The sequence below is a fragment of the Myxocyprinus asiaticus genome, chromosome 34 (assembly GCF_019703515.2).
Source record: "Myxocyprinus asiaticus isolate MX2 ecotype Aquarium Trade chromosome 34, UBuf_Myxa_2, whole genome shotgun sequence".
NCBI lineage: Eukaryota > Metazoa > Chordata > Actinopteri > Cypriniformes > Catostomidae > Myxocyprinus > Myxocyprinus asiaticus.
The window spans coordinates 42868262-42881685 of record NC_059377.1 but is presented as its reverse complement, the minus strand read 5'-3'; positions in this window follow the sequence as shown (position 1 = coordinate 42881685).

Sequence of the window (13424 nt, the reverse complement as noted above, 5' to 3'; positions counted from 1 at the left end):
TATTGTTTATGTCTTGTGTCTATACTTTGAAACAGTGAGTATTTTAACGTTTACAGATTGACCCCATTGACTTACATTGTAAGTGTCTCACTGGAACACACATTTGTGCTTTTTTAAAGAAAAGGAGGGATGAGTCAAAATTAATAATTGTGGTAATCAACATTATGCCACAAATGCTGCTGATTTAGCTTCTCTTGCATAGATCTATTTCACGCGAGCGCCATCTTTGATTTTTAATGGGAATGACAATGAGGCTGTGAGGGATAAACTTACATCTATTCAATGGCACGAACGGTATAAACCTCATAGATCAAACTTGATTTTCCACAACTCATGTTGTCTGGAGATTTATGTCTACTGAATGTTCTTGGAAATATATATTTTTTCAATGTTTTGTCCGCGGAACGATCCAAAAACACTATAACTGCAGTACAGCCCATTGAAGAGACTGTACGTCTTCCCCTCACAGCCTTGTTGTCATTCCCGTCAAAGATCAAAGATGGCGCTAGAGTGAATGACGTCTATTAGAGGAAAGTGCGGGAAATTGTATCTGAAATAGTTCTGCATGCCCTCAAGCGTTATTTTCCCGCACCGTATTCCGGCAACAGTGATATATTTAGACGTCAAATGATTGGACGAAAGTTGTCAATACGTCACCAGCTTGAAGACGCCTTCTGATTGGTTGGTTATCGATTCTATAACTCCTGACACTTTGTCGTTCCGAAAGTAAAAAAACCGATTTGTGGTTTTCTTTTTATTAAAAGTAAATGGCTGAATAAATGCACTGGACAGAAAATAGTAAGTTATATGTGACATATCACTTTATCCTGAACAATAATGATTTATATAAATACAGTTTCACTGTATGCCAAATATAAGAATATAAAATATCAAGGTAACCACCACTTCTCATGAGAGAATATGTATTGTTTGTAATGAACTATTTCAGACTTTTTTGAGAATGTGATGGAAAAAAATTACATTATTGCATAGAAATGGAATGTGAAGAAATTCGATTTTAGATAAAAAGAAAACCGTATGGAAATTTTTATTTTTATACTGAAATAAATAAATAACAATTAAATATATATACATATATATATATATATATATATATATATATATATATATATATATATATATATATATATATAAAAGTGAAATTAAACAGTTGTTCATTTCCAGAGGGGAAAAGATTAAATTTGAAGGCAGGCAGCAGTAATGTAGATAGTTTATTTATTTTTATTTTTTTTCCTGACTGCAATATTATTAAGTACAGTGAATTGATGGTAAGCACATAGCCACCCTTGGAACTGAAAATATTTAAAGGTAATTTTATTCTATTTAAAGCAAAACTTTAATTGATTGAATAATATATGAAGGCAGGTGCATTATTATTATAATTTTAAGACAGCAAGTTTGGAAAACAACATTTATAATTCACAGTTGACAGTGTGTTTCTTATTTTTCTGTAAGCTAAGAAATATTAATATTATTAATTTTTACAATATTTCTAGAAACAAAATATTTTAGTCATTTTTCTATTGTAAATCTACACGTTCACTTTCACTTTAGTGAAAAAAAAAACTTAAATATTGATCTGTTTCTCGCCCACACTTATCATATCTCTTCTGAAGACATGGATTAAACCACTGGAGTTTTATGGATTACTTTTATGCTGCCTTTATGTGCTTTTTGGAGCTTGAAATGTCTGGTCACCATTCACTTGCATTATATGGACCAACAGAGCTGAAATATTCTTCTAAAAATCTTAATTTGTGTTCTGCGGAAGAAAGAAAGTCATACACATCTGGAATGTCATGAGGGTGAATAAATTATGAGAGAGTTTTCATTTTTGGGTGAACTATCACTTTGTTCTAATTGTTAATTTGAAATAATATTCTTTTTAATAAACATGTAATTTACATGACTTTTAATGTCTTGATATTAAGTTTGCTACACAACACACATCTTGATCATTTAAGTGTAAACACTCTTGCCTATAGTTAAACTTTCGAAATTATTAAAAGCTAATTGCAGAATTAATTAATGATAAGAAGTAAAATAAAAGAAGTGACAAATGATGTTACATATCGTATATTGAACTGTATGAAATATACTGTATAGTAAATAGGTCTATCAGTTGTATAGGAGAGAAGAGAGTAAAAACACCATATACACTATTACATCGCCCCCAATATAATATTAATCAACAAAGCCGTAAACAACTTATTTAAATGCATGTGATAGTTTTGTCTTGTCTAATATTAACCATTTAAAATTCGCACTGAACTTTGAACTTAATGGCTGTTTGTTTTTCTGCAACTTATTCGATATGACGTCACTCCGTTTACTATGGTTACTGTGGCTTTATGTACGACTTCTCAACTGGCCAATCACAGAACGCTTGCAAGAAGCTCAGTAGCCAATCCGAACGCAGGAGGCGGGACCTGCCAGAATACGGGTGGGAGGAAAATAACGCCCCTCGCAATATGGTGTTTATGTTTACTGCAGACTATTAAAACTATGGTTTCCGCCAAAAAAAAAAAAAAAAAAAACAATACATGGAACTGGTTACTTAAACTATGGTATTTGTAGTAAAACCATAATAATTTTTAGTACCATAGTTTTCCTTTTCCTGTATTATAGTTTCACTACGAATATCATGGTTAAAATATAATTACTGGGCGGGTTTCTTTTTTTTCTTTCCTTTTTTTTTTTTGTTTTTTTAATAAACTATAGTAGTAACTATAGTAGTGACCATGACAGTTTCATGTTTTTTATTTATTTATTTATTTATTTTTATAAACTATAGTAGTAATCATGACAGTTTCATGTTTATTTATTTATTTATTTATTTATTTTTATAAACTATTGTAGTAACTATAGTAGTAACCATGACAGTTTCATATTTTTTATTTATTTATTTATTTATTTTTATAAACTATAGTAGTAATCATGACAGTTTCATGTTTATTTATTTATTTATTTATTTATTTTTATAAACTATAGTAGTAACTATAGTAGTAACCATGACAGTTTCATGTTTTTTATTTATTTATTTTTTATAAACTATAGTAGTAACTATAGTAGTAACAATGACAGTTTCATGTTTTTTATTTATTTATTTATTTATTTATTTATAAACTATAGTAGTAACTATAGTAGTAACAATGACAGTTTCATGTTTTTTTTATTTAATTTTATTTATTTTTTAATTTTTTAATTTTTATAAACTATAGTAGTAACTATAGTAGTAACCATGACAGTTTCATGTTTTTATTTATTTATTTTTTTTTTTATAAACTATAGTAGTAACTATAGTAGTAACCATGACAGTTTCATGGTTTTTTTTTATTTTTATTTAATTGTATTTATTTAAAAAAAAATTTTATATATATATATATATATATATATATATATATATATATATATATATATAAACTATAGTAGTAACTCTAGTAGTAACCATGACAGTTTCATGGTTTTTTTTATTTTTATTTAATTGTATTTATTTAAAAAAAATTTTATATATATATATATATATATATATATATATATATATATATATATAAACTATAGTAGTAACTCTAGTAGTAACCATGACAGTTTCATGTTTTTTTATTTAATTTATTTATTTATAAACTATAGTAGTAACTATAGTAGTAACCATGACAGTTTCATGTTTTTTTATTTAATTTATTTATTTTTTTAATTTTTTTTTTTTATAAACTATAGTAGTAACTATAGTAGCAACCATGAGAGTTTCATGTTTTTTTTATTTAATTTGATTTATTTTTAAAAATTTTTTTTATAAACTATAGTAGTAACTATAGTAGTAACCATGACAGTTTCATGTTTTTTATTTATTTATTTATTTATTTATTTTTTATAAACTATAGTAGTAACCATGAGAGTTTCATGTTTTTTATTTATTTATTTATTTATTTATTTATAAACTATAGTAGTAACTATAGTAGCAACCATGACAGTTTCATGTTTTTTATTTATTTATTTATTTATTTTTTTTTGGTGGAAACCATGGTGTTAATCCTTAAATGCATGGCAATTTTCCCAAACACTCTTACACATTCGCCACTTATATCTATCAAAAATTTAAGTACAAAATGTCCAGATAGTGTCAAATTTTCAAAATATTTTCAAGACAATTAGAAAACAATAAAATATATTTTGATATATTTTGATGTAGGGGTTGTCGCAGTCCTTTTCTGCATATCGCGGCCCCCTTCGGCATATCACGGCACCGGGACCTCCTCAGCCAGTCGTGGCCCATTCGGCATAACACGGCGGCACCGTTGCAGCTTAACTCATCCAATTTTATTTTATTTTATTTTATTATTATTTTTTAGTTTAAATTTAACTCTTTGGCTGATCTTAAATTTACCATGTAATCTCAATTTAAATACTTCAAGTAGAGGGAACCTAACTAGCTACTGAACAGAAAACAGTCTCTATACACAGTCACGGGTCTTATCACACCTGCACGAGTCCAGTCATAAATGATCTGATTCATGAGCTTCATAAAAACAAACCAAAGGAAACAGATAAACAGATAAATAATGACCTGTAGTCCATGTGATATTCACAGCCAACTCTTCATTGTTAATGCAGATGTATCTACAAGATTCTTTATATCAATTACATGTTTAATATTTTAAATATTTTTTATAATCCAAGTGTTTTAAGACCACATTATAATAGGCCTCTAATACTTGCTTGTGATTGGTCAATGACACAGTTGTGTGGTCAGATATTTTTGTATTATTAGTGCTAAACTGTTTAATTGACTGTTTAAGTGATTTCATACATAGCTGTGCTAGTTTTATGTCTCTTATCTGACTTTTCACTTAATAAAATCATTTAAACTCTAATGAATATTTCAAGTCAATTCATGTATTAATTTGGTAAATATTTGTATAATAAACTGGACAATAATGACCATCTTACTGTACTGTACTTGACTCAAACATGACACCTTTCCCTGGGTATATAATAGAAATGATTACAACCATTTATTTAGTGTTAATCCCAAATCATTGACTAGATTACGTGCAGAACAAGAAAACGACATTGTCAAATCTTACGTAAGAGGTTACGACTAGTAAATCAGTTGCTGGAGAACATTTTTATTCTGCACAACAGCACATTCTGCTTTTCAAATGCTATCAATCATTATTAAAATCTCAGATCATAACGTGACTCTGCATAAATCTTACACTCAATAAAAAGTGTTTTTAATCTATTATTTCTGGTGGACTGCTTTACTGTTCAACACTAAACTGTTGTACTCAGTGTAGGGTTTTATGATGGTGTTATTATTGCATACTCTTCAGTTGTAAACCCACCCTGTTATGTCCTTATGCTTGATCACTATCGGCTGACTGCAGCACTGGTGAGTGGGTGTGGCCAAGTGTCTCCCCGCCCCCTTTACTATTTGCCCTGCCCACCACTTTATAACATTGTCCTTGGAGTCACAGTTAGAAATCTGTATCCCTAATGTCAACATGCAAATGACGAATAATGACAATAAAGCGCCGACTTATGCAGAATATTTTGAGAATAAAGAACATTTTGTTTCATAAGATATTTCACCCAAAAATCTAAATAAAAAATATATTTTTATATTACAAATATTATAATACAAAAATATAAATATAAACAAAATAATATATATTTTTATATAATATTAGAATTAAAATTATATTTTGCATAAAGTAAATTAAGCCTTTTTTTAGGACCATTTAAAGTGTTTGCATTTTGACATTATTTTAGCAGATTTTAAGCACATTTTCCCCACATTACCGTAATGCAAATAAAAAAAAAATCTCACTCTCATTACCATAATCCGAAGGTATTAACGGTATACTGTATTATGGTAGTATTTTTGAAATACCTTTAATTTATGCTGATTTTAAAAAAAATAATAAAAATTAAAAAAAAAAATTTTTTTTTTTTTTTTTGTCGTTGTTGTTGTTCTTTAATGTAATGCAATAAAAATGGACATGTCGAAACAATTAAACAAATGTTTTCTGCCAAAAAAATAAAAAAATAATCATGGTTATTACAACATTAATATACTAAATGTTTAATTTGAATAAGAATTAAACTATATGGTCAGAACATTAAATTGAGCATAAATGTATAATTAATACACACTAATACAACTAGAAAACACCATATAATTATTCGAAATATAGTGAAATTAATAAATAGCAAAGTTCTATTAAGGCTGCCGGAGTTTAAGTGATTTGTTTTTTATTTATTATAATTTTTTAAAAACAGATACATATATGTTGCCAGGGTAACAAAAAGGAAACTTACATTTACTCCTTATGAGGGGCACAAAAGATGAATATAAAAATACAGTTTTCGTTGCTTTAGGATTAACAGAGCTTTGGATAGTTTCCATATACATGTCCAGATCAACTTTGAATAAAGAAAAGAGAGGTTTAGAGCTAGTACATTTCTGTTCATTATGTGAAATTTAGCTAGTAGGAAGCACACATTAATTATGTCATATTTTCCTGTATTCTTTTTTGAGTATTCAAACAACCCAAACAAAACATCTTTAAAACGGTAAGAAAAGTCACTTACAAGATGAAGTTGGATAAACAGTAACAAATCGGACCAAAATTTCTGTGTGGGTACATGGCCAAAACAAGCGAATAAAAGTTCCTTCAGAAGAGTGACAGAAAGAACAATTCATATCAATAACAGACTTAATTCTCCTAAGAAAGGCTTTAGTTGGGTAAACTTCATGAATCAATTTAAATGTTATTTCCTTTACTTTATTGGTAAGCAGATACTTATGAGGAAAGGACCATACTGTTTCCCAAGGAATACTCTCTACAATATTATTCCAATATGGTATTATGTAAGGAATTGTTACTCATGAAGACAGCTCTGATTTTACAGTTATTTTATGTTGCTCTACAGAAAAGCATATTCTCCCAATCATAGTGTCAGTGAAGTTTAAAGAAAAGGTACATGGCCATGGAAATGTAGAGCCATGCATCAACAGAGATATTCCAGAGGGAATGGCATTGAAAACAACAGCATATTCATTAGCTGTTATGGGAATATTATATTCCTGTAAAAAATCTAATTAGTTATAAAGTCTGCCCTGTGGATTAAAAAGCTGTCCAACTAACATAAGATTGTTTTCGAACCAGTTGTAAAAGAAAAGTGATTTATTTTTGTAGAGAATATCTTTATTGTTCCATAAATATTTTCTGTGTGGGGAAAAGTTGTTTTATAAATTAGAGACCAAGACAACAGCATCTGCTTATGAAAGTTAGAAAGTTTGATAGGGATCTTTGCAACATTATAATTACAAAACAGGAGAAAATCCAGACCACCAACTTTAGAAAAAATATAATTTGGGATAATATTCCAAAGTGAAGAGGGATTAAGGAAATTCATAAAACAGTTAATTTTTAAAGGTGTTGTTTGAGGTAGTAAAATCCAAGAGTTTAAGTGAATCAGTGAATCATTTGTCAATTAGTTCATTTACATGATCCGTCCAAAAGAATCTACTCACTAAAATGAATCAGAGTTCCCATCACTAAATAGAAGTGAATCGTTTGTTTTAACCTGTTCATTTACATAAACTGTATCAAAGAACTGACTCACTAAAATGAATCGGAGTATCCATCACTAAATAGAAGTGAATCGTTTATTTTAACCGGTTCATTTACATAAACTGTATCAAAGAACTGACTCACTAAAATGAATCGGAGTTCCCATCACTAAATAGAAGTGAATCGTTTATTTTAACCGGTTCATTTACATAAACTGTATCAAAGAACTGACTCACTAAAATGAATCAGAGTTCCCATCACTAAATAGAAGTGAATCGTTTATTTTAACTGGTTCATTTACATAAACTGTATCAAAGAACTGACTCTCTAAAATGAATCGGAGTTCCCATCACTAAATAGAAGTGAATCGTTTATTTTAACTGGTTCATTTACATAAACTGTATCAAAGAACTGACTCACTAAAATGAATCGGAGTTCCCATCACTAAATAGAAGTGAATCGTTTATTTTAACCGGTTCATTTACATAAACTGTATCAAAGAACTGACTCACTAAAATGAATCGGAGTTCCCATCACTAAATAGAAGTGAATCGTTTATTTTAACTGGTTCATTTACATAAACTGTATCAAAGAACTGACTCACAAAAATGAATCGGAGTTTCCATCACTAAATAGAAGCGAATCATTTATTTTAACCGGTTCATTTACATAAACTGTATCAAAGAACTGACTCACTAAAATGAATCAGAGTTTCCATCACTAAATAGAAGCGAATCGTTTATTTTAACCGGTTCATTTACATAAACTGTATCAAAGAACTGACTCACTAAAATGAATCAGAGTTTCCATCACTAAATAGAAGCGAATCGTTTATTTTAACCGGTTCATTTACATAAACTGTATCAAAGAACTGACTCACTAAAATGAATCAGAGTTTCCATCACTAAATAGAAGTGAATCGTTTAACCGGTTCATTTACATAAACTGTATCAAAGAACTGACTCACTAAAATGAATCGGAGTTCCCATCACTAAATAGAAGTGAATCGTTTATTTTAACCGGTTCATTTACATAAACTGTATCAAAGAACTGACTCACTAAAATGAATCGGAGTTCCCATCACTAAATAGAAGTGAATCGTTTATTTTAACCTGTTCATTTACATAAACTGTATCAAAGAACTGACTCACTAAAATGAATCGGAGTTTCCATCACTAAACAGAAGTGAATCGTTTAACCGGTTCATTTACATAAACTGTATCAAAGAACTGACTCACTAAAATGAATCAGAGTTCCCATCACTAAATAGAAGTGAATCGTTTATTTTAACCAGTTCATTTACATAAACTGTATCAAAGAACTGACTCACTAAAATGAATCGGAGTTCCCATCACTAAATAGAAGTGAATCGTTTATTTTAACCGGTTCATTTACATAAACTGTATCAAAGAACTGACTCACTAAAATGAATCGGAGTTCCCATCACTAAATAGAAGTGAATCGTTTATTTTAACCGGTTCATTTACATAAACTGTATCAAAGAACTGACTCACTAAAATGAATCGGAGTTCCCATCACTAAATAGAAGTGAATCGTTTGTTTTAACCTGTTCATTTACATAAACTGTATCAAAGAACTGACTCACTAAAATGAATCGGAGTTCCCATCACTAAATAGAAGTGAATCGTTTATTTTAACCGGTTCATTTACATAAACTGTATCAAAGAACTGACTCACTAAAATGAATCGGAGTTCCCATCACTAAATAGAAGTGAATCGTTTGTTTTAACCTGTTCATTTACATAAACTGTATCAAAGAACTGACTCACTAAAATGAATCGGAGTTCCCATCACTAAATAGAAGTGAATCGTTTATTTTAACCGGTTCATTTACATAAACTGTATCAAAGAACTGACTCACTAAAATGAATCAGAGTTCCCATCACTAAATAGAAGTGAATCGTTTATTTTAACCGGTTCATTTACATAAACTGTATCAAAGAACTGACTCACTAAAATGAATCGGAGTTCCCATCACTAAATAGAAGTGAATCGTTTGTTTTAACCTGTTCATTTACATAAACTGTATCAAAGAACTGACTCACTAAAATGAATCGGAGTTCCCATCACTAAATAGAAGTGAATCGTTTATTTTAACCGGTTCATTTACATAAACTGTATCAAAGAACTGACTCACTAAAATGAATCGGAGTTCCCATCACTAAATAGAAGTGAATCGTTTATTTTAACCGGTTCATTTACATAAACTGTATCAAAGAACTGACTCACTAAAATGAATCGGAGTTCCCATCACTAAATAGAAGTGAATCGTTTATTTTAACCGGTTCATTTACATAAACTGTATCAAAGAACTGACTCACTAAAATGAATCGGAGTTCCCATCACTAAATAGAAGTGAATCGTTTATTTTAACCTGTTCATTTACATAAACTGTATCAAAGAACTGACTCACTAAAATGAATCGGAGTTTCCATCACTAAACAGAAGTGAATCGTATTTAACCGGTTCATTTACATAAACTGTATCAAAGAACTGACTCACTAAAATGAATCAGAGTTCCCATCACTAAATAGAAGTGAATCGTTTATTTTAACCAGTTCATTTACATAAACTGTATCAAAGAACTGACTCACTAAAATGAATCGGAGTTCCCATCACTAAATAGAAGTGAATCGTTTATTTTAACCGGTTCATTTACATAAACTGTATCAAAGAACTGACTCACTAAAATGAATCGGAGTTCCCATCACTAAATAGAAGTGAATCGTTTATTTTAACCGGTTCATTTACATAAACTGTATCAAAGAACTGACTCACTAAAATGAATCGGAGTTCCCATCACTAAATAGAAGTGAATCGTTTGTTTTAACCTGTTCATTTACATAAACTGTATCAAAGAACTGACTCACTAAAATGAATCGGAGTTCCCATCACTAAATAGAAGTGAATCGTTTATTTTAACCGGTTCATTTACATAAACTGTATCAAAGAACTGACTCACTAAAATGAATCGGAGTTCCCATCACTAAATAGAAGTGAATCGTTTGTTTTAACCTGTTCATTTACATAAACTGTATCAAAGAACTGACTCACTAAAATGAATCGGAGTTCCCATCACTAAATAGAAGTGAATCGTTTATTTTAACCGGTTCATTTACATAAACTGTATCAAAGAACTGACTCACTAAAATGAATCAGAGTTCCCATCACTAAATAGAAGTGAATCGTTTATTTTAACCGGTTCATTTACATAAACTGTATCAAAGAACTGACTCACTAAAATGAATCGGAGTTCCCATCACTAAATAGAAGTGAATCGTTTGTTTTAACCTGTTCATTTACATAAACTGTATCAAAGAACTGACTCACAAAAATGAATCGGAGTTTCCATCACTAAATAGAAGCGAATCATTTATTTTAACCGGTTCATTTACATAAACTGTATCAAAGAACTGACTCACTAAAATGAATCAGAGTTTCCATCACTAAATAGAAGCGAATCGTTTATTTTAACCGGTTCATTTACATAAACTGTATCAAAGAACTGACTCACTAAAATGAATCAGAGTTTCCATCACTAAATAGAAGCGAATCGTTTATTTTAACCGGTTCATTTACATAAACTGTATCAAAGAACTGACTCACTAAAATGAATCAGAGTTTCCATCACTAAATAGAAGTGAATCGTTTAACCGGTTCATTTACATAAACTGTATCAAAGAACTGACTCACTAAAATGAATCGGAGTTCCCATCACTAAATAGAAGTGAATCGTTTATTTTAACCGGTTCATTTACATAAACTGTATCAAAGAACTGACTCACTAAAATGAATCGGAGTTCCCATCACTAAATAGAAGTGAATCGTTTATTTTAACCTGTTCATTTACATAAACTGTATCAAAGAACTGACTCACTAAAATGAATCGGAGTTTCCATCACTAAACAGAAGTGAATCGTTTAACCGGTTCATTTACATAAACTGTATCAAAGAACTGACTCACTAAAATGAATCAGAGTTCCCATCACTAAATAGAAGTGAATCGTTTATTTTAACCAGTTCATTTACATAAACTGTATCAAAGAACTGACTCACTAAAATGAATCGGAGTTCCCATCACTAAATAGAAGTGAATCGTTTATTTTAACCGGTTCATTTACATAAACTGTATCAAAGAACTGACTCACTAAAATGAATCGGAGTTCCCATCACTAAATAGAAGTGAATCGTTTATTTTAACCGGTTCATTTACATAAACTGTATCAAAGAACTGACTCACTAAAATGAATCGGAGTTCCCATCACTAAATAGAAGTGAATCGTTTGTTTTAACCTGTTCATTTACATAAACTGTATCAAAGAACTGACTCACTAAAATGAATCGGAGTTCCCATCACTAAATAGAAGTGAATCGTTTATTTTAACCGGTTCATTTACATAAACTGTATCAAAGAACTGACTCACTAAAATGAATCGGAGTTCCCATCACTAAATAGAAGTGAATCGTTTATTTTAACTGGTTCATTTACATAAACTGTATCAAAGAACTGACTCACTAAAATGAATCGGAGTTCCCATCACTAAATAGAAGTGAATCGTTTATTTTAACCGGTTCATTTACATAAACTGTATCAAAGAACTGACTCACTAAAATGAATCGGAGTTCCCATCACTAAATAGAAGTGAATTGTTTATTTTAACCGGTTCATTTACATAAACTGTATCAAAGAACTGACTCACTAAAATGAATCGGAGTTCCCATCACTAAATAGAAGTGAATCGTTTGTTTTAACCTGTTCATTTACATAAACTGTATCAAAGAACTGACTCACTAAAATGAATCGGAGTTCCCATCACTAAATAGAAGTGAATCGTTTATTTTAACCGGTTCATTTACATAAACTGCCTGAAAGAACTGACTCACTAAAATGAATCGGAGTTCCCATCGCTAAATAGAAGTGAATCGTTTATTTTAACCGGTTCATTTACATAAACTGTATCAAAGAACTGACTCACTAAAATGAATCGGAGTTCCCATCACTAAATAGAAGTGAATCGTTTGTTTTAACCTGTTCATTTACATAAACTGTATCAAAGAACTGACTCACTAAAATGAATCGGAGTTCCCATCACTAAATAGAAGTGAATCGTTTATTTTAACCGGTTCATTTACATAAACTGTATCAAAGAACTGACTCACTAAAATGAATCAGAGTTCCCATCACTAAATAGAAGTGAATCGTTTATTTTAACCGGTTCATTTACATAAACTGCCTGAAAGAACTGACTCACTAAAATGAATCAGAGTTCCCATCACTAAATAGAAGTGAATTGTTTATTTTTTATTTTAATTTTTTTATTTTTTTGGGGGGGGGGGATTTTTCCCCTTTTTCTCCCAATTTGGAATGCCCAATTCCCAATGCACTCTAAGTCCTCGTGGTTGCATAGTGATTCGCCTCAATCCGGGTGGCAGAGGACAAATCCCAGTTGCCTCCGCGTCTGAGACAGTCAACCCGCGCATCTTATCACGTGGCTTTTTGAGCGCGTTGCCACGGAGACATAGCGCATGTGGAGGCAACCACGCTCAATTCACCATGCGCCCCACTGAGAACAAACCACATTATAGCGACCACGAGCAGATTACCCCATGTGACTCTACCCTCCCTAGCAACCGGGCCAATTTGGTTGCTTAGGAGACCTGGCTGGAGTCACTCAGCACGCCCTGGGATTCGAACTATTGAACTCCAGGGGTGGTAGCCAGCATATTTTACCACTGAGCTACCCAGGCCCCCTGAATCGTTTATTTTAACCGGTTCATTTACATAAACTGTATCAAAGAACT